At 42.4% G+C, this 21,482-nt stretch overlaps 1 protein-coding gene across 12 annotated transcripts in view; it reads left to right on the forward strand.

Annotated features, from left to right (window-relative positions):
- TIAM1 (TIAM Rac1 associated GEF 1) overlaps positions 1-21,482 on the forward strand; it is a 393,313-nt gene that overhangs the window by 209,200 nt on the left and 162,631 nt on the right. Inside the window, exon 1 of one of the 12 annotated variants that reach the window (XM_037014744.2) lies at positions 3,250-3,864. The exons of the other annotated variants lie outside the window; for them this stretch is intronic. The gene's annotated coding sequence lies outside the window, so the exon portion shown is untranslated. Of the gene's footprint in view, positions 1-3,249; positions 3,865-21,482 lie in introns of those variants that run through there. 12 annotated transcript variants of the gene reach the window in all.

Raw genomic sequence — 21,482 nt, forward strand, 5'->3', positions numbered from 1 at the left:
TGAATGAAGGGAAATAATGAGGTCAAAGGACAAAATTGGAAGGAAAAAAAGGAGGGACACATCTAAAAATTGTTAGCCCATATTTGTGTGAGTCTGTGTGTGTGTCTTCATGCTGCAGCTGTTCACGTTGAATCATAGCGTGGATGTATCATCTCCTGGTTTTCAAGCACAGTGCCTAGCCATCTTCCCCCCAGGGGAATTTCAGCAGATTTATGTGATGAATAATCTGGATTATCTTCCAGTACTTGGGATGCAGATTGACTCACTTCATGCAAATGGGAGGTGTAACATGTCCAGTGTATTTTTCCTCCACATTTGAAAGATAAAGATGCCCCCCCCCAAGCCAGGGAAGTATGGAATTTTAGCTCACAGCTGGCAAACAGCTGCAGGGACCTTTCCTCTTTGGCTGACACTTTCTGCCTCCTGGGTGTGCCCCCCACCAGATGGTCCTGGAAAGAGGGCTAGGCTGAAACTGAAGATGCAGAGTACATTGAGCACCTACTGTGTGCCTGGCTCTCTAGCAGAGTACGGGTCTGAACCTGGCAGCCACCCTGAGATGTGCTGTTCTCTCCATGCCTGGTTGGTGGAACCCATGTGACTTTACTACAGTCACACCATTGTGGTGACTCTGGATTTGAACTGTGTTTTATCTGACTTTTAAACCCATGACTCTCTCCAGGTGTCTTGACCTTATGTTCCAGATGTAAACAGGTGTTTAGATGATGATTCCACTGGTCATATTAACTGTTTAATTCTGAGACTCCTGGGATCGTTTCTGAGCTTTAACTTCTTTAGCCAGTTCCTTCTGGCATGTCACTGTTCATGAATTTGTTAGGATTGCATGTCTAGCAGGATTCTTTGGTGGTGTGGTGTGTAATGTTTGAAAAATTGCAAAATTGGGGATCTGACTGTATTTTTAGATGTCCAATGACAGGTGAAACACATCAAGCCTGTTCTTTGAACAACCTCAGGAAAGTTAAGTCTTTCTGCCCTTCCTGATAAGAAGCAGGAGCCTCGCCAGCTGGACTGAGGACTTCTCGCCACTGTCTTGCTCTGTAGCACACACAGCCCTGGATGTTGGTGCCTGGGTCCGAGGCAGCAGGACACCCTGGATCCTTTCACAGTCCTGCCTCTCTGCTACCCACATTGTATAAGGGACAGATGGCCACTCAGAGGCTCCTTTGATGTCACATTTGGTTGCCTGGGGAGTGGGGGAGAGGTGGTTGCAGCCAGTCTCAGCGGGAGGAGAGGCTGACTGGGAAATAACCACTTGACAGTGGGTAAACAAAACTTAACTCTGGAAAAGCTGGACGCCCTGGTACGTATGCAGGCTGGGGCAGTAATGCAGTCAGGTTTACAAAAGTGTGTTTGGCTTGGAGAGAAGCCAGTTGGCTCCAAGCTCAGCCTTTCCCCTTGCTCCTAATTGATACTCTTCGGAGTTGATTTTATTATGAGAATATGAATGGACTGTAGTGGCAGGTGGGAGGTGAAGAGAGGGGATGGCATTGCAGATAATACTTCCAGCACTAGAAAAAAGTTCATCCAGGGACCTGGCTTAGTCTTGCTGCCGGCTTAGACAGAAGTACCTGAAATCTCAGGAGAGTCAAGATAGAGCAGTGGGAGACCTTTCCAGTGGGATTCACCGCTGGGCAGGCAGTGCCAGTCTGTCCAGAGCAGACGGAAGGCTTTGGTGGAAATAGGAAGCGCGGCGATGAAGAACACCCAGACAGGGAGGCCGTGAGGCTTCAGAGTCATGCTGGAAAGAAAAACCAAGAATTGACAGTACGTGACAATCAAATGGTTTTTTGCTTTTTATGGTTTTTGCTTTGGGGGGAACACTGGAGGTAATTACAGTTGCCTCCATGCAAGCCACGCATGGAGTTCAAAGTGGAAAAGCTGAAAGCCACAAGGATTGACTGAAAGCTTTTCCTGTTCTAGCCTCTGGGTAATAACTGTTGCTATTTGTTTTTCTAATGCATTTACGGAAGTCCCAGTAAATCAAATTAACGTAATGTATTCAAGTTAACAGACTGACATCTTCATATTGATTGGGAGGTGGGAGTGGGGTTGGTTCATTTATTCATTTTGTTCAACAAGTCATTCATTGGGGAGCGATGTGTATCGTCCTTGGATGTGTCCTCGAAGGATTCTGTGAGGTCCCTCTAGGGGGCTTACAGTGTAGAAGGAAAGAAAAGATAACACTGTAGGAACATTAACGGGGCCAGATGGGAGGTATCATCTAGAAGTTTGGTACTTTTGAAGGATTAGGACATAAGTCATTCATTATCAATGATAATATTATCACTGATTTTTGTTGCTTATCAATGGTTTACTCTCAGCCTGGCACAATTTTAAATGCTTAACACATTTAATCATTTAATTTTCCCACTATCCCAATGAGCTACATCATCCCAGTTTTACAGCTGAGGAAACTGGGGCAGAGAGAAACAAAGATGACGCAGCAAGTGCAGTAGACGCCCGGCAGTTGGCACTGGTCACTACCCCAGACCCCTGTGCCTCTTCCCATTTCTGATTCTCCCATGCTCTCAGAACACCGCAGTGTTTATTTCTCTGCAAGAGTCAGAGGCAGCCAGCCAACCAGGACGCTTAGCATTTCTGCCTCACTCTTTACCCTGTTGAGAGCGCAGCTGCCTGATGGACCTTTCAGTCATGAAAAGGTCTAACCAGCTGACTTCTTTTATGTCCTTGGAGGGGGATTTTAATTATCATGCAAATAGCGTTAAGACGGTGTGGGAGTTTTATTACTCAGTTCCTTGGTGGCGGTTTGAAGATTTTCTCTAGGGGTTTTCCGGTGTTAGTGTTTCTGCCACCAGTAAGAGCTTTTTCTCTTTGGTGAATGTCTTTTTTTTATTATTATTATTAATTAGGTGAGGGAGGTAAGTAAAGTCCGTTATTTGTTTTGAAACAAAATGATTATATTATTTTTCAGTTAGTGTTTGTTTAATAAAATATGAAGGAGAGGAGCACCCGGCTCCAGCAGTCAAGAGACCTAAGTTTTCTTGACTTGAGCTCTTTGATGTTAGGTTAGCCAGTTGCTTGGGGCAGAAAATTACACCCTAAGGATCCTTGTGAAGTACAGAAGTTCCTCTCTCTTTGGTAGTCCTGGCCTGTCGTAAGAGTACTGTGGATAAAGCAAAGGTTCCTGGGGCCAGGATTCTCACCTGGCCTGGTTGGCTAGCTCACTACACATGTGTGGGCAATACGTTGTTATTGACTATATATGGAGAGCCCTGCCCAGTGCTCTGGGTGACACGGTGGCACGGCTGCAGGAGAGCAGAGCCGAGGCTGGAGTGGTGGCAGTGCCAAGGGCAGAGACTGAGACGGCTGTGCAGGCAGAGAGGCCCAGAGGCAGAGACCAGCTTGCGGCATGCAGACTTGTTCTGAGTGGACGGGATTCTAGTGATTGAATAAGGTTGGGTATAAACCCTTTCACCCCAAGAACGTTCTACTGTCATTTCTTTGGTCACATCAAATCACTTTGAACTTGTTCAGGGCTGAAACCCATTGGGAAGGCAAGTACTATGTATTAAGACTCAACTTTGAACTTCATATTACTGCATTATTTATTTAAACATGTTTTAGAACCAGATGTTGTGGCTGGATTTTATATTTCTGGTGTTATATGTAAACTATGTGTTATCTTCTTGTGTTTTCTTTTCTGTCTTTCCTTTTTCCAGGAGTAGGGGGTTTCATGGAGGATGAAAATGGAAACTAAAGAAGATCTGGGATCTGGAAGTAATTTTCAGCAGTAGAGAAATTAAGCAAAGTGGGAAAACACACCATTTCGTTGCTACCTGGAAAAGGGAACATAGGAGTACATACCTGTCTTTTCTCAGTAATTAGGTACATTATAGACAGATTACTTTTTCTTTGGAACTTTACCGTTAAAAGAAAGCAAAAAGTAGACCTGGAGGTTAAATATTCTCTTATGGAAAGCATCTCAAGTGTCACCTAAAGCATTTAAACTCGATTGCCTGCCTCGTTTTTCTATAATTTGAACAGATTGACATTCCATGAGTGAGAACCTTAGTGCAGGTGACCCCTGGCTATTATCCACCTGGCCTCCTGTGTCCCCTTTTTCACTTACAAGTGGGAGCGGGTGGGGATGCCCAGGGATACTTTGAATGTGGTAAATACAGGATGTGGGAAATTCATCTCCCAAATGTCAGCCTTGAGTAGACATTTTGTAAATGTCTACATTTATAAATGTAAAAGCGGAAGGCCTTCTAAAATGCCTTGCAGTGGTTCGATTGAGTTTTTAGAGCTGGTGTGGTGCAGTTGGGGATTCCCAGTCCCGAGAATTATGGTGTGTGGGGTCTTTCAAACCAGGAGTGAATTTCAATTTTAGCAATCATTGAGAAATGGTTTCCTCTGGTGTAATATTCATCAAACACATTTGGATTTTTGGACATCATCTCTCACATTTCCCCTGAGAGAGACTGGCCAGTTGCCCTCTGAGCAGTTTGGGTCTGCACTCCGTGTTTGAATGTGGTGAGCTCCCCCTTCCAAGAGATGGATCTAGCTGACTCAAGATGCCCATGTTTCTTGGTTTTGTTTTAACTTTGTTTTGTTTTTTAAGTAATATGTGTATTTTGACATCATTGGTTAAATGGATACTTATTTTCTGAACTCACTTCTGTACCAGTGTCCAGGGACTTCTGTGAATTTTTGTTTTAAAATTTGTCACAATATTGACTGAATGTTTGGTTGAATGTTCAAAATGCATATATACCAACCAGGTAGCAATTTGTTAAGCACCTGCTATATGCTATGCTCCATGAGAGGCTCCTGGAATTCAGGCATGATTATGGCAGGTAGGGTAGATCCCACAACAGAACTCTCATGGGCTGGTGGTCCCAGCTGGGAAAAATGGGCTAAGTGTAATGGAACTGACAGCAAAGGTCCGCAGTCAGGTTTTATTAAGAGGAACAAAAGAAAATATTCAGAACATATTTTACGTTTCAGTCTATAAATCCATTTGAAGTGCTTGAAAAACACATAGTGTTGGGAATGGAAGCATGTGTGCATAAAACTAAAACCAGACTTCTTTGACTAATTTAATTTCTCAAAACTGTTCTTAGAAAGAGGAACTTTCCTGGAGAGTATGAAGGCTATTTTGTCTTCAGCTCATTAAGGTCGTGTTTTAGATTTTTTTCTTACTCCCGAAGATGCTGTTAAAAACACAAACATCTATACAAAACCCTGTATACTGATGTCCATAGCAGCTTTATTCAAAATTGCCTGAACTTGGAAGCAACCAAAATGTACTTATGTAAGTGAATGGATAAATAAACTAGGGCCATCCATACAATAGAATATTGCTCAGTACTAAAAAAGGAATGAGCTATCAAGCCACGAAAGACATGGTGGAAACGTACATGCATTTTACTAAGTGATAGAAGCCAATCTGAAAAGGCCACATGCTGTATGGTTTCAACTATTTGACATTCTGGTAAAGGCAAAATAGTGGAGACAGTGAAAGGACTACTGGTTGCCAGGAGCTGGGGGGAGGGAGGCAGGGATGAATAGGCAGAGAACAGGATTTTAAGGGCAGTGAAACTATTCTGTATGATCATTTTAATGGTGAGTATATGTCATAATACATTTGTTAAAGCCCACAGAATGCACAACACTGGGTGTTGTAAACTATGGATTTGGGGTGATTCTGTGTCATTGTAGGTTCATTTGTTGAAAAAATGTACTGCTCTCTGGGGGAAGTTGAAAATGGGAGAGGCTGTATGGGCAGGGGGCAGGGGGACACAGGAACCCTGTTTTCTGCTGAATTTTGCTGTGAAGCTTAAACTACTCTATAGAGTATATAAATACTCTATGCAAACAACAAGAACATACAAGCCAAAGTTGAGGAAATAGCTGTGAATCCTTTTCACAGAATCCAGTAAAATGTCTCTTGACCTACGTTACTTCTCAAGGTCTTCTGCAGCCACTTTGCTTGGGCAGCATTTGTGGGAGCATGAGGAATGCCTCCTCAGGCTCTCAGAGAACTGGGATATGATGAAAAGGGGGATTTTTCCTGGCTGCTTTGTGGCTGTGAAAGCACTGATTTCCAGTCCCTGTTTTCTTCTGATTGTATCGTGCCAGGGGTGTGATACTAAGGATGCAGGTTGTGTTGAACTGATTCCTTTGGTAGGTTCCGTGTTACCAGACCTGCTTAGGGAGGCCTTTGGCTGTGCTCGTATATGGAAGTACTGGGGCTGGGGGAGCAGGAAAGGTCAAATCCTGCCTTGAGGCTCTTATCTCTGTCATGGGTAGTTGAGGGTGCAGGAGCTGTGTGCACGGGGCATATTACCATGGAACTGAGCCGTTATAAAGATTTTTCTAGAAGTTTACATCAGTGTTTCTTTTACTTTGCTGAAGTTTTGTCCATGCCTTCACGAGCACCTCCCTTTGTGCACTTGATAAAGCACTTGACTTTGTGCTGCGCCCGCATGCAGGTACTGCTGGTGGAGTAGTGAACAGGACCCCAGAATGTCTGCACATGTGTAACTGATGTTCTGGAGGCGGAAGATAGGCAACAAGCAAGTAGTTAAAACATGGAGTGTGTTGGCAGGTGATCTGCAATGGAGAACTAAGAAGCAGGGGAGGAAACTAGGAGTCTTGGGACTTGGAACTTTTGAATAAGGGAGTCAGGAAGGGTCCCACTGCAGGGGTGATTTGGAGCAAAGATGACAAGGGGTCGCCACTGGGGCTTGGGTAGAAAGTGGGGATAGGTGAGGCGGTGAGGATATGAGTGTGGTGGTGGTCGGTGGGGGCAGAGAGCCAGTGGGATATTGTGCGTGGGAGACAGGATCTGATTTAGGTTGTAATAGGATCTCTCTGACTGTGGCATTGTGATAGGCTAGGCAGCTGTCTCAGTTTGACCCATGCGGCCAGGAATCCTGAGTCTGAGCAGTAGGCAGTCATTGTCACTGTTCACACTGCTCCAGTCCCACAGATGCTGTTGGGGCTTTATTCATACATTTTTTTCCACTTCTCTGGGCTCAAATCTCTTTCTTTACCATGAGTGAGAGAAAGGTCTTGAATCATGTAAGTGTTGTTAGCTGGTGAGTCCTGTAATGAGTTCAGGAGTGCCCCCAAAATGCTCAAAGATAATTTAGGGTTCTCTGCAGCCTGGTGTTGCATTTACCTTCAAAATAGAAAACCCTTCCTCCTTACATTTACTCTATTTTACTTCTTAGAACCCCTTTCTTGCCTGTGATCAGATTTGACTCTCCATTTACATGCCCCCTTTTGGTTTAAGCTGCTCACCTGGAGTCTGAGTTCTGAAAAAAGTGAGCCATTTGTCACGGGTGTTACCTACCCCCCTAAAGGGGTGCCACCTAAATCATGGCCCCAATCCAGCTGACGGGTCTCTGAGCTGTTCAGAAAGCCAAACCTGAATGTTTCAGTGTTTGATCCTTGTTAGCCTGTTTAAGTAGCACATGGTTAACTTGTCCATAGATATTAGTTTCCCAGTGTACTTTGAACAAAATAATAACAACTTTCACGTCTGGTCCCCTTTTCATCTAGGGATCTTAAAACCCCAATACACATTCATTAAACCTCCCATCACTGGAAGGTAGGGAAGGGGTGGAAGGCAAGATTGCTTTAATCACCACTGCCAAGAACTTAGAGGGACAGCCTCTGGGCCCAGCACGCTAACAGGCATTTTGCATCTCACCAGTATCTTTCATCTAGGTTCTTAAACGCCTGGTAAATACTCCCCAGTGGCAAGTGCATCATCATCTGCAGGGAGTGGGGTCTATCCTGGGATACAGAGACTTGCCCTAGCTTCTCAGTGTTATCATTTCAAGGACTTCTTTCTTTCTAGCTCATGGATTCTTAGAGATTATTTGGAGTCTCATGGTCTGGACTGAAGGGTGGTGCAGCTGACTGGTAAGGCCGTTGGGTTCGCTTTCCATCTTTTGGTTTGGCATGCAGACAGGTAGGCAGGGGTTTTCTCCAAATCAGCTGCCTTCCACGCTGGTAATGGGTGATTGTCACTTAGGTGTGTCTCCTTTACTCTGTCGCCTCAGGAAGTCTCCCAAGTGAATGGGGGCAACAGAAAGGCAGGGAGAGCCATGTCTTTCTCCAGAAGAAGCTGCATGAGTCCAATCCTGGTAAATGACGGCATTGCCTAAAAAAATGGAATGGGACAAAAAAACCAAATGACAAACTGTTGTGTTCATGTCACCTGCTGACCTGTGGGCGAGGAGTTAAGGATCCGGCTCTTGCCGATACCAGTGTTATATGCTCAGGCATAGTCCTGCAGTGAGAATTGGGGCCATTCTTCAGGGGAAGGCTGTGTGACAAGTTGGGAAAGGAGGTCTTGGCCGGGCAGGAGATGCACAGCTGGTTTGTGAAAACATGGGCTTCTCTGCTTTGAAATAGAGTCCTTTGCTCTATTTTAAAACATTCCCCAAAGCCAGTGTAAACTATGTTACAGATTTTACAATATAATAGTGCCTTTATTTAGAATTCATGTGGAAGTAAGCAATATAATGGAAAAATGTTGAGCGTTATGGAGTCTTTGACTATCCCTTCCCTGTGACACCTGAACCCACCGATTCCTGGTTTCTTTCCATCTTTAAGACATAAAAAGTAGAAAGATACCCATATACCCACAGATAATAAGATAAATGTTTATTTTATCGTAGATAAAGAAGGCCTTCTGAGTAAACTGTAAAAGCACACCCTATGAGAATGTATTCTGCCAGGATTTTTATCCAGGAGTATTGAACTGTACTTTCATTTAATTGAAATGAAATTAAGTAATTAAATGAAAAGAATTATTCTGCCCCAGAAGAATCATCATTCTGCCCTTGACTAGCTGTGTGAGCCTCTAAGTCACTTAAACTCCCTGTGCGTCACGTTCTTCATTTCTAACTTAGGGATAAGTATTTTCCCTTCTAGAACTGTTATGATTATTCTGATTTCTAGTGTCTGAATTATGGTAGGTCCCCACAAACTGTCAACTTCTGATGTCATCAGCACTGTAGGCATCATTTCTCTGCCCGTAGGCAGGAGTTCCTGTGGGGAGTTTTTTAAAGATTTGTGTCTCTTCTCCTAAACTGTTGTAGTATTTAACCATTTCTAAAGCCAGTCCCTTCCGTTTCCTGCATGTGGAGCTGGGAGTCTCATGGACATCATGAGGTTTGAAATCATTCTTGGGCCTCTTTTCTGCATCCTCACTGCATGTGTCTGTGGCACCACTTTCTAATGGCTTCCGTATGAATTCTTCTCATCCCTCTTCACCTTGGCTGTGCTGGCCAGAAGTGCACCTTGTACTCTACTGCGAACTTCACCAGCGAACCCCAATTCCCAGAAGGGAAAGTTGGCTAACTGCTTCATGGCCCAGCATCAGACCTGAGCTGTGTGGGAGAGCCATGCAGAGGGACCCACTTAGCTTCAATTGTCAGTGGCTGCTTATTACCTTTGGAAATAGAAATACAGATGTCCATGTTGTATGCACAAATGATCTAAAAAAATTTGTTGGGTCTGGGACCTTACATTGAGGGGTAATTCACCTCAGTGGATGTTCTAGAGAACCTAGCATGGGATGGATATTCCAGGCAGAGGTGTTGGGATACAGTGCCTGTCTCCCCCTGTGACAGGAGGTGACAGGAAAGTCACTGCATGGGGACAAAGAGAAATGCAGTGACAGTGATAGAAACACATTGAGGATTGAGCAGTATGTGGCGCTAAGAGAGTGGGTTCAGGAGCCCTATGGCGCGGATGTGAGTTCAGCTCTGTCATGGATATTGGAGTGCCGTGGGCAAATTTCTGTCCATCTTTGGGCTTCTGCTCCTTCCCCAGTAAGGCTGGGGGTGATGGAGTAACGTGTGGGAGGACTTAGGGGAGTGCCCAGCGCGAGCACCCCTTTAGTAAGCGTGAGCTAGAGTCATCCTCAGAATTCCATGAGACAGACGGTTACACAGAGCAGCTGATGGACTCGGGGGTGTGGAGAGGAGGAAGGGGCAGGGAGGGTGGAAGAGGAGTGGAACTCCAAGCTAGGCTTTTCTTTTTTGTATTTACTATTTAAAAATAATCGTGAACTCTTTTAAAAATGAGCCGTGCATTCATTTTAGAATGAATCAGATTCATCATAGAGCAATTAGAATCCACAGAGAGGCAAAAAAGAGGACATTCAGACTACCCCTTGGGCCGCATCCAGAGGTGTATCCACTGCTAACTTTTAGCCCATTTCCCCCTAGACTTCTGTTTTCCTCCTCTGCTGAGTTGCTTTCTGAAGGAAGTCAGGGAAAGTGAATGTCTTCTCACACTTAATTCTACCAGTACGGTTTCTTAAGTGTTATGTAACTTGCTTTTAAAATTCTGTCATGAAATATTTAAAAAACAGAGCAGCGTGGTGAAAAACACGCTAAGAGGGGAGAGTCTAGACTGAGCTGAAGTCCTGTGGAGAAGCCTGCCGTCTAAATGGGGGTGCAGACTGGCTGCACTTTCTGTTTTTCCTTTGGCCCTGCCCTGCAGTGGGCATTTGAGGTAGGTAACTTCATGCACCCCTGCAGGAACCATCTTAAGGTCATTCTCCCCCCTTTCCAACCCCGTAACTACAGAGGCTCTAAGAGGTTGAAGGGTTTGCCCACTATCTCATGCGGGGCAGTGCTTTTTGTTCACATCTGCCTCTGGTCTCCTGACTCAACCAAACTTCCTTGCCCAAAGCCATTGTTTCTTAATGGATATTTTTCTTGACTAACTGTATTTGAAATGATATGAACTGAATTAAACTGAGCTACCCTTTTTTTTTTTTGGTGGTAAAATAATAAATAACATAAAATTTGGGCTGTAAAGTGTGTTCCTTGGACAGAAGGATGTAATAACTTGGTGGTCCAAATTGGTGCAGTATCTTCTGTTCCAATCCTTTAATGGTATTTTGAGCATTTGCTTCTACTATTGGGTACGTAAAGCCCAGTCCAGAATAAGTGTCTATTCCAGTTAGGACCCATTTATAGCCCCCAGGGGTCCAGTGGTCCAGTGTAATCCACTTGCCAGCTATGTGTGGGGCCTTCCCTCCAGGAAATTCTGGCCAATTGCACTCTTCCTGCATGGGAAAATCCCATTAAATTTTACATTTTAAACATTTTTAGGTTTAATTAAGTGGAATTAAGTATATTTATGCAGTTGTACAACCATCTCCACTATCTGTTTCCAGAACTTCATCATCCCAAACAGAAAGAAACTCTGTGCCCATTAAGCAGTGACAGTACCTGCCTGTCCTCACACCCCTTGCCCCCATAAATTCTATCCTACATTCTATCTCCACAAATTTGCTTATTCTACATAGGTAATTTCTCATGTAGGTGGAATCATACAGTAGTATTTGTCCTTTTACAACTAGCTTATTTCACTTAGCATAGAGTCCTCAAGGTTCATTCATGCTGTAGCATGTATCAGAAATTCATTTTTTTTTTACTAATATTTTGTTATATAAACACACTACTTTTTTTTTTTAATTCATTCATCTGTTAATGGACATTTATGTTTTTAACTTTTGGCTGTTGTGACTAGTGCTGCTAGGAACACTGGTCATACAGTTCAACACATTAAAAAAATGGGCAAACAGACATTCCTCAAAGAAGAGATACAGATAGCCAAGAAATGCACAAAAAATACTTCATATTGTTAGGGAAATGCAAATCAAAACCACAATGAGATACCACTTCATATCTAGTAGAAGAACTATAATAATGATAAGAGAGTAAAATAACAAGTGTTGGTGAGAGAAAATGTGAAGAAATTAGAATCCTGTACATTGCTTCCGGGAATGTGAGGTGTTACAGCTGCTATGGAAAACAGTGTGGTGGTTCCTCAAAATAGTAAACATGAAATTACCATACAATCCAGCAATTCCACTCCCAGGTATATGCCCAGGAGAATTGCAAGCAGGGACTGCAACAGGTACTGTACACCAACTGAGCTACTTTTGAGTGTGTATTATTACTATCAATTCATCCTTCCCAAGGAAGATTTATGTGTGTTGCCATTTGGGCATTTAGTGTGTAGAGCAGAAGAAATTAGAGCTCCAGAAAAAAACACCTTCACATTTATGCTGGTGTAATGATTCAAGGCTATAGGAGTAAGGAAACAAAAATTTTGGTTCAAATCTTGGAAGCCATCTTGTGATGTCAAGACACAGAGCAAACATTCCTAATAAGAGACCAGGCTTAGTCAGTTTTTTTTTTTCCTAATAACATTGTCAAGGTAGTGGCAAGGTAATGTCAAGAAACCCTAACTCTTTTCTCCCAGCCTCAGAGCCTAACACATTTATTTCCCAAGTATTATATTTTGCTGGATGTACAGTGACAAAATTGGCAGGTTTTGCTAAGCGGAGTTGAGAATAGGAAATGTAAGTAGGAACCAGAACATTGGTTTTGAGATATTCTGTCTCTGCAGACTGGAGTCTCTTGACCACTTACTAAATCACTGATAATTCACCCTGTAGGGGAGTGTGTCAAATCCTCACCCTTGAAAATTTGTTATTCTGAAATGCACTTGGAACAATGGAATGAAATACTCTCTCAGCAAAGTCCTGGGAGCTGTAGCCTCCCAAATTCCAGCCTAACTCCACCCTGAAACCCTACCATTAGTTCCAGGAATTCTTTTCGGGGTGGGAGCTGCATAAGAAGGGGGATATGTAGTATAGTTGTCTGATCAAGTAGGCACATGTAATCTGTCCTGAAATTGGGAAGTAACAGCAGAGTTACACATAGTATTTGAAGTGCTGTCAACCCACTTGAAATCTAGAATATGGAGAGGACTGAGCTGCTGGGATTTGAGAAGCTCTTATCCCTGTGCAGGTTCTGGACCAATGGCAGACACAGAGGAGTCAGCAGACGGAGATCAAAAGGTCAGCTTTAGTATTGATAGAGGTAGATTGGAGGTTGTGGCTTCGGGTAGAGCAATGGTAAGATTCCGGAATAGAGTTAGGTGGGCTTGCCCACACTTGCAGAACCAGCACTGGACAACAGGGGACTTCTTCTAGGAGGTGGGCCCTCTCAAGTACATGGTGCATGATGTAGAGGAGGGCAGACCTTGGGTTTGCCATGGGCCTGAAAGATCCCCAGAAGAGTGGCTTGTGATAGGCATGTGTGGGTCATTCCCCCAAACTAGGTGAGTGATTCTGCCACCACCCAGCTCAGTCCGAGGGGTCAGAGAGCCAGGAACTTTTCTTGAGGACATTTCCCGTGGAAGGAAACCTGAGTCCCAGGGACATGGCACACATGTTCCATTAAGCTGAATGCTATCTTAGTTCTGAAACATAATTATTTTATCACTTTTGATCTGATAAAAAGTGAACTGCTCAGTGAGAGGGCAGGGAAAAGAATCCTGCAGTTAAAAAAAAAATGTTTGTTTTTTTTAATGAAAAGTAGACACACCTTCTTATGTAAGGGTGGCTACATTTCACAGTTGTCCACATCAGTGCAAACCTTTTCTTGAAATATTCTGGCTGATACTTAAGAACAAGCAATGATGAAGCAAGGGTTTTTTAAGATGTGATTTTCTTGACATTTTGTCATCTGTAAGTGGGAGGGAGGAAGTATAGGTCAGTGACAAGTCTTCAGTCGTGCAGATTTCAGAATCTTAGTGTCGTGGCATGAGAGCACTGCTAAGGATACCCGGGACTCTCTTGTTAATCACCCCTGGTAGGCACTCAGGTTTGTAGAATAGATGAATGAATGTCACATATATTATGCTGCATCGCTGCTTTTTGTTCTGTGACCCGGCTTCATTGCTGTCTTGGTTGGGATGATCTCTTGTGGCGTGTCAGTTTAATTTATACGTAGGAGAAGTTTTATATTGTTTTTGTGCTCACAAAATAAATACATTTATATATAAAACTTTTGAAGGTCCTAGTCCTTTGAAAAGCTGGTAAAAGCCCTGGAACCACTCCTTATCCAATGCAGAGAGGACCAGTTTGGCATCCAATTCCATCAGGGTTGAACGCCTTTCAAAGTTCTCCAAGGAGCCTATGCTAAGAACCTTTGTTCTGGGTTCTCTGATTCCCAGGGCCTCTGCAAAATTGCTGAAGTTAGTAAGTCTGTGTGATCCCTCCCCTTTAAAAGCATGAATGTTTAAAAAAATACATATAGCTCCATGTGGAAATTTGTAATTTCCATCTGGGTAGCGGTTTTTAACTGAGGGTTGAGACCCTTTGGGGTTTATAACATAAATTTTATATGGTTTGGGGCCAAGATTACCGAAACAGTGTAATGGAACTGAATAGAAAGTGCTGTATGGTTGCATGTCTGTACACTGGGTAGAGATGAAAAATATTGGTCCCAGTTTGAGAAAACCGATGTCTGCTCATTTTGCAATATATTTAGGTCAGAGGGAGCAACTTAAAGAAATGCATGCTTTCTTTTAATGATATGCTTTAAATGTGTTGGCCCCTTTCCTTCCTTAAAAAAAGGTCCAGGAGTCCAGTGGTCCCACTGACATTATTATATCTTAACATCCTACCCCAGGTCATCATTTCACCATAGCGGATTTGAGGCTGCCTCTAACATCAGTAAGCTTAAATCCTAATGTTGAAGGCTCTCCTAATTTCTCTCAATATTCAAACTCATTTTCCCCCCTCCAACTGAGGATCAGTGTGGTCCCCACTGTGCCACCAACTTAACCACCTTAAGCAAGAGACTCAGTGTTCCCTAGCCTCAGTTTTTTCATCTGTAAAATGGTCCTGATCATGATAATATCCTTCCCCAAGGATTGTTGGGAAGATTACATGAGCTTATGTATATGAAATGCACATTAATTGGTATTCTTATTAGTGGTTGAACTGTTTGTACACCACGTGGGAATCACACTTTAGACTTCCTTTACAAGTTCTCAGGCCCTGTTGAGTCATCCATGCTGGTAGCGTTAGCCTAGCAGATGAGCACTCTGGGCGTAGTAATGCCCTTGTTTTAAAAGCATCTGTTTAATCTTTCTTTCTTCTTCTTTTTTTTAATGTACTCTGCTTAACTCCTGATACTTTTGTGTTAATTATTTTGTCCCCACATGTCATAAATGACATTAAAAGAACAATGTCTGTCTTTTCTCTATATGATGAATCAACATTCTGTTCACTTGCAAACGGTGCAAATGTTGATTATTTGGAACCCAGATGGAAGTCTCCTCGAAGACTCAGAATACCATTGAGATTCAGTTGTCAGGATCTGTTGTTAAAGTAAATGGGGTTAAAACACACACTCAGCTAAGTAATTCTCCTGGTGTTTTTTTCCCTCCAGAAGCACTGTTTGTAGGCATTGTGTTAATCTTTAAGGAAATAAGTTTATTGCATTTCCAAGATTATCAAACATACTCAGAAACAAATGTCTGCCCCAAGTAAATGTATTCAAATTCTTGAAAAAGGTAATTTATGTATGCAAACCTTGCTTCTCCCCTACTCTTAAGAGTATTGCAAGAAGATTTAGGCTTGAGCTTGGTGTATCTTATAAAGTAATATATAGGACGTACTCTGTGCATATAGACATCTTTTTGTACCAGGCTAGTGAGTAGCTACTGTAATTTAAGGGTTGGGTGCAATGTGGGTTTGAGAAGATTGCAGAGCTGTCTCCCATAGGGCTGCCAATCTTCGTTAAAATTGTGCCTCCTGACACTCCTCTCTGCGTCATGCCCTTCTTCCATTCCTCCCAATGTACATAATGTTTTCATATCCTCTTTTCTTTCTTTTATTCTCTGGCTATAGAAACTTTTCCTTTAGCAAGGGAAGCAGTTACTAGTATCTGGCAGAATTCTATAGGAAAGGGGAGTATATGTGGGGCCAGATGGACCTAGGTTGGAATTTTAATTCAGCTACTTCCAAGAACTTGGGTGAGTTTGTTGACCTCTCCAAGCTTCACTTTGCTCATTTGTAAAACGGGCCTTTTATTACCTATGGATTCAATGAACACTTCATATTGATAAGGCCCAAGTTTGCTTCTCTAAAAGGTACAGGTTTTTTAAGAAGAAAAATAACTAAAAATAAATATCTAATGGTGGATTTTTTGGTTATTATTCAGTGGGTAATGTATTTTGTGAGCAAGGAAGGTCTTTTTAGAACCCCTGAAATTTCATTATTTCTAAGTTTTCCTGCTGTTGACCAGATGTCTGACATTACATGGTACATCATACATACTAATAATAACCAACATTTACTGACCTTCTTTTGTGTTCCAATCCTGGTATGAGGTGTTTTTTCATTTTATTGCACTTAACTTTCATAGCTCACTTGGGGATTAGGGTGGTGGTGGTGAGGGATTATTAGGAAGAATCATTAGAACTGATTTCTCAAAATTGAAGTTTAGTGATGTTAAGAAACTCACTCAATGGTCTTTCGGGACCCGGAGCCTAACTTCTCAATCATGGCTCAATCTCTACTGCTCTGTGAAGAGGAAGGTAGAGACCCACAGACTGACCCTATTCATGGGCTGCTCTTCCTGCACTGATAGAATCCAACATAGGGAAACGGAGGTGTTCTGAAATGTTTGCTTAGACCCAGGTGTGAGAGGATGAGTCAAGAAATTGGGGCCAGGGTGATAGTAAATCACCTCTCATTGTTTTCTGGGCCAGAATCTATGCCCAAATCCCCTGTGAATCTTAGTGGGCAATTTGGAGTGATTTCACTTCATTGTTTAAGGCTTTGGTCTTTCACTGGATGATGTCATAAAGAGAAAACAATTTCTTAATAATATGAACTGTTCCCAACGTGGGGGCCATCCCCTTTTTAGGAAATTGTCAGCTTAATTCAGGCCCTCCTCTTCTACTTTGGAGAGTGTTAATTCCTCTGAGTTAGCAATTTTTGACCATATTCCTCTTATTACGTTGACAAAGAAGTGTCACAAAACATTTCCTGACAGTGAAGACATCAGACAAGGAATCAAGGTTTTCCTCCGTGCTTCCGGAATGAGTGTATTGGCATTCATTATTTACGTGTTGGGAAGGTAGTCCTGCCAGGCCAGGTGTTGCTGACTTGTTAAGACAAGTTGACTATCTACATTCTCTTAAGAAAAGTCGGAATGTGGTCCTTTGTCAGAGGATCGCATTGCGCTAGTCATCAAGCTAAATGGAAATCTATAAAAGGCAAATCATTTGCTTTAGAAGCAAGCGTTTTGACTGACTGCATTATATAGTTTTCCTCAAAGAATAGTCAGTGCCCTCCTCTTTTTGTGTCCAGCATTGTTGGGTAAACCAACCTTCAGGATTATCGGCTACAGTAATGAAAGCACCTTAGTCTGCTTTGTCATTTTGGGGTTACTAAATTGGTAGAAAAGAAGGCAGAAGCTAGGGGTTTCCATTTGGGAGTGGTTAACTCTAATTCTGAAAGGTAACTGGTAATTCTGGGTTTTTAGGAGTCAAGGGTGTCCAGGTTGTAAATCTGTAAAATTAACTTCCAAGATGGTAATTCTAAGATTTCTTGAGGGCTGGTAACTTTTGACCATCCAGAAGCTTCTCACAAAAGTTCATTAACTCAAGTCAGTTCTGCATCTAGATAGGCTGACTCCTTTAATATACAACCCAACTTGGAGTGGCTTCATATGCTTCAGGTTTACTTACTGCTCTTGTCATCGTCTACTGTGGGTTGGTGGCAGAGGAGGGTGGTAGTTTCTTTCTTTCTCCCCCACCATCAGAAGGTCATTCAGGGACCCACACTTGCTCCATCTGGTTGGCCCTTGGCTCTTGGAGTTTTCTTCCAAGAGAAGAAATCAGGGAATAGAAGAGAAAGTGCCTTGAGGATCACTGGGGAGGCATTGAAGTCAATTCTGAAAGTAGCCAATGTTATTTGGGCCTGTGTTCCATTCACTGTGGTGCAGGCCTATGGCCTGCATGTAATGCTGTCTGGGCTGGGAGGTCACATCTCCTTAAATCCCAAGGGATTTAAGGAGGGAAATCAATTTAATGTCTCCCATAGTTGAGTATTTAAACTTATTAATCTTAAGGGTTTCTGACGGTGAAGTGTTTTTATTAGGAAGATCTTGACAGGGGAATTTATTTAAGTTGGTAGCTAGTGGGTATTTGATCTGAATTCTGGATTTATTTTTACCCTAGGTGTTCCCACAAATGAGGAAAAGCATTTTTTTTTTGACATTTATTTTTTATTTTTAAAGTTCTTTACTGGGGGACTTTTCTTCTTTGCCTGGTGATGTGTTTATAACCTGCTCAAAGATCCAGAATAAATGTCTGGTCACGCATGATGTATTCGAGTTATAATCAAACTTGTCTTTTTCAGATGGTTCCTATGGGGATCTGTGTAACTTCAGAGATTCCCTAACATTCGTGTTTGTACCTCATTTTGCCCCGAGTTTATCACTGACCATGACTTTTCAGAGTTAGAAGGCCACATCTTCATGTTTCTCATTTGAGAAGCAACAGTTCTTTTGACTTTTCAGGAGGACACCAGCTAGCCCTTTGTGTCCAGGAATGTGGAATTCCAGTTATGTGATTTTTTTCCTGATAAAAGATTTTTCCCCCTATAAATTACAAAGCTGTTCATCTTAGTAATAATAATTTTGGGAGCACTTATAACATTTCATACTTTACCAGTCATATTCAACAGAATAATGTGAAACATATATTAATCTTGAGTCCCCTCATCCCACAGACTCACTCATTATCTGGTGCTGAGATTGAGTGAAGTAGAGGCGACTGTGTTTATGATGAGGCCCCGAATGAGGAGCTTCGTACCTCACTGAGGCTGCTTTCTCATAGTTGCTTCATCCCCCCATCATATGTGCTGTGGTTTTGTGTCCCTTCCTCCTTCCCCCCAGCACTAGTCCCTCTAACTCTCCCCGCCTTTATGTGCTGTAGGCTGTCAAACCAGATAACCAAGCTCGCTAAATTGAGAATCAATAGGCCTAAGCGAGACTACAGCAGAGTGACTCCCTTTATCGACAGAATCAAGTTCAAACTCCTCATCCTGGCGCCTGCAGTCTTTGGCAGCCTGCTTATCTGGCCCAAGCTGGTTACACAAGTTGCCGCCACCCCTACCCCATCAGACACACGCCGTGCCCTCTTCTAGAACCACACCAAGTTATCATCCTCATAATCCTTATAGTCATAATAAATATCAGCAAACACTGTGTACTTACTGTGTGTCAGGCTCTCTAGTAGAATATATTAAAGCGTTCAACCCTTCCAGGGACCAATAATACATCTTTTAAATGTAGATTGAATTATTAAATATTATAATTAACCAGTATTTTATTATTACGTTACTAATGTATAGTATATATACAAATAACTTAGTGAGTATGAGTAGATACTAAATATATAGGCGTGTGGACTACATTAAAGCATTTAACCTTTCCAAGGATGAGCTGGTAATTATCATCTCCCTTTTATTTATGTATTTATGTATTTATTTATTTTACATGGTGGAAATTTATTGAATATCTTGATCATTTCCAGATGAGAGAAAACACTGAAATATCAGTTACTAAACATGAGTTTACATTTGGCTTCTTATTACAGTGGAAATAAAGATATATGGGTCTGTTGGTAACCTGTCTTGTGCCACATTGGAAGATTGTACTCTGAAGATGTGAATGCTTCTCAAAGTATGACATGGATTAAAAACATTGCCAATCCACAGAATGTTGGTACAGCAGTTCATAAGTGCTTACTTTTTCATTTTCTAGAAATTAAGACATTATAAATGAATTTCTGAAGATAAAGAATAATGTTACTATTATAACGGAAACTCCTGCAAAAAGTGAAACAACTCTGGCTGCAAGAAAAGCAAGATGTGATTTGGTAGGAAAGGTATAAAGAATGTACATGCATACTTTGAAGGGTAAAGGAGTAATTTTCCCTGAAAGGAGAATAACTGGTTCCTTCAGAAAGTGTAAGGGGAAAATAAAGGACAAACTAAATGGATATAGAACGTTGGGAGAGAGGGTGACAGGAAGAGGGAGAAAATCTTACATTGTGCAGTCAGTCAAGGTGGCTAAAATTGAATAAATTTATAAAAGTTTTAAAAAATTAGCTTTAACCTCAATGGTGTACTTATGTAAAAGTGTAATTTTTTTCATCTGGCGAAAGAACAAAATTTTCTTGGTTTATTGATCTGCTTCTCAGTGTGGCCCTCTCTTCTTAACCAGGAGCAGTCGGTCCTCAGGTCATTGACAGTTGTATTTGGTGTGGTTGCTTCCTCGGTGTCACAGGAGGTTTCGCGTTGCTGTTGGTACTCTACCGTCTTTTCCCTGTGAATCCTCTCTCCCTTTTACAAAGAGGTGTAGAGGTGACATAACATGTCTAAGGTCACACAGCTAGGGGGCGCCAGAGCTAACCATTGTGTAGGGGTACTCACTACAGATGTAATTTGACTGTCATCTGCTGAATTCCCTTCCCCGTCCTTCTATTACACTTGGGGAGAATCTACCCTAATTTCTATCCTTATTTAGGTGGGTCTCTACATCTTCCTGTAAATTTACCTCATCTCATACACTGTTCTCCCTTAACATGACCCAGTCTGTGCTCACAACTGAGATCATTACTCATTTTGTCTGTTTGCAAGCCTCTCTCCCTCTGCTAGACTTAAGTGTCTTGAGGACATGACGTGCTTGAGTAAAGGCTGGGAGGAAATGCTGGTGGAATTGATCAGCATCAGAGCATATGCTGCCTGACATCGCATTTTCCATATGACAAAACTGAGTCCCAATGAGCTTCCATCACAGAGCGCTCCAGGGTACATCTGGGACTATCCACCCTGTGTGATGAGGCTTTTTTTTTCAGAGTGTTAACAGCATGGACTGACTTTTAGAACATGCAGTGGTGATTTTGGTTTTGTTCCTCAATTCTTGGCAGTTTTCTCTATGGCCCACTGAGGGCTCTCAGATGTCAGAGGTGTTCCTGAGCCATTGGGTGTCCTTGAGGTATACTCGGAGTGTTGACAACAGTCAGGAGTGGGTTGGCATGAAAGACAGAGCAAGGCCCTGAATTTATACAAATCTGCCAACTGAGAGGGTTCAGATATTCTGGTGAGGACAGAATGGGAGATGAACACATGTTGCCCAGGGGTTTTTCTATTTTTTCCTAAGATGAAACTAGCAAATTCTATCCATTCATTCATTACTTCTCATATTTAATGTAGTAAATCACTTGCTAAATTATCATTGTTCCATTTTACAAATTATCCATCATTGCCCTGTACCTCTGTGTAGCTCTAGGGAGAAGGGTGTTCCCAGCCCTGGGTGAGTCCCTTATGAATCAGATGAAACTGAAGTTAAGTCAAGGGAAAGGACAGGTTGGGAGAAAGGCTCCTGTTTCTTATGGCTTTCTTGGGTTCACTAGCCAGGCCCTGCTCCAACCATCTCCTTTGGCAGTGGTGCATGCTCTCCTTCCCTGCCTGCCTGCCTCTTCCTGGAGGAAATCCATGGGTGAGTCCTTGGTGACTGGTGAGCACCAGACCAATTAGGTACCAGGAACCAGAGGGAGGAGAGAATGGCAGTTTTCCTTGTCGG

Source organism: Manis javanica, chromosome 3 (genome assembly GCF_040802235.1).
Source record: "Manis javanica isolate MJ-LG chromosome 3, MJ_LKY, whole genome shotgun sequence".
NCBI lineage: Eukaryota > Metazoa > Chordata > Mammalia > Pholidota > Manidae > Manis > Manis javanica.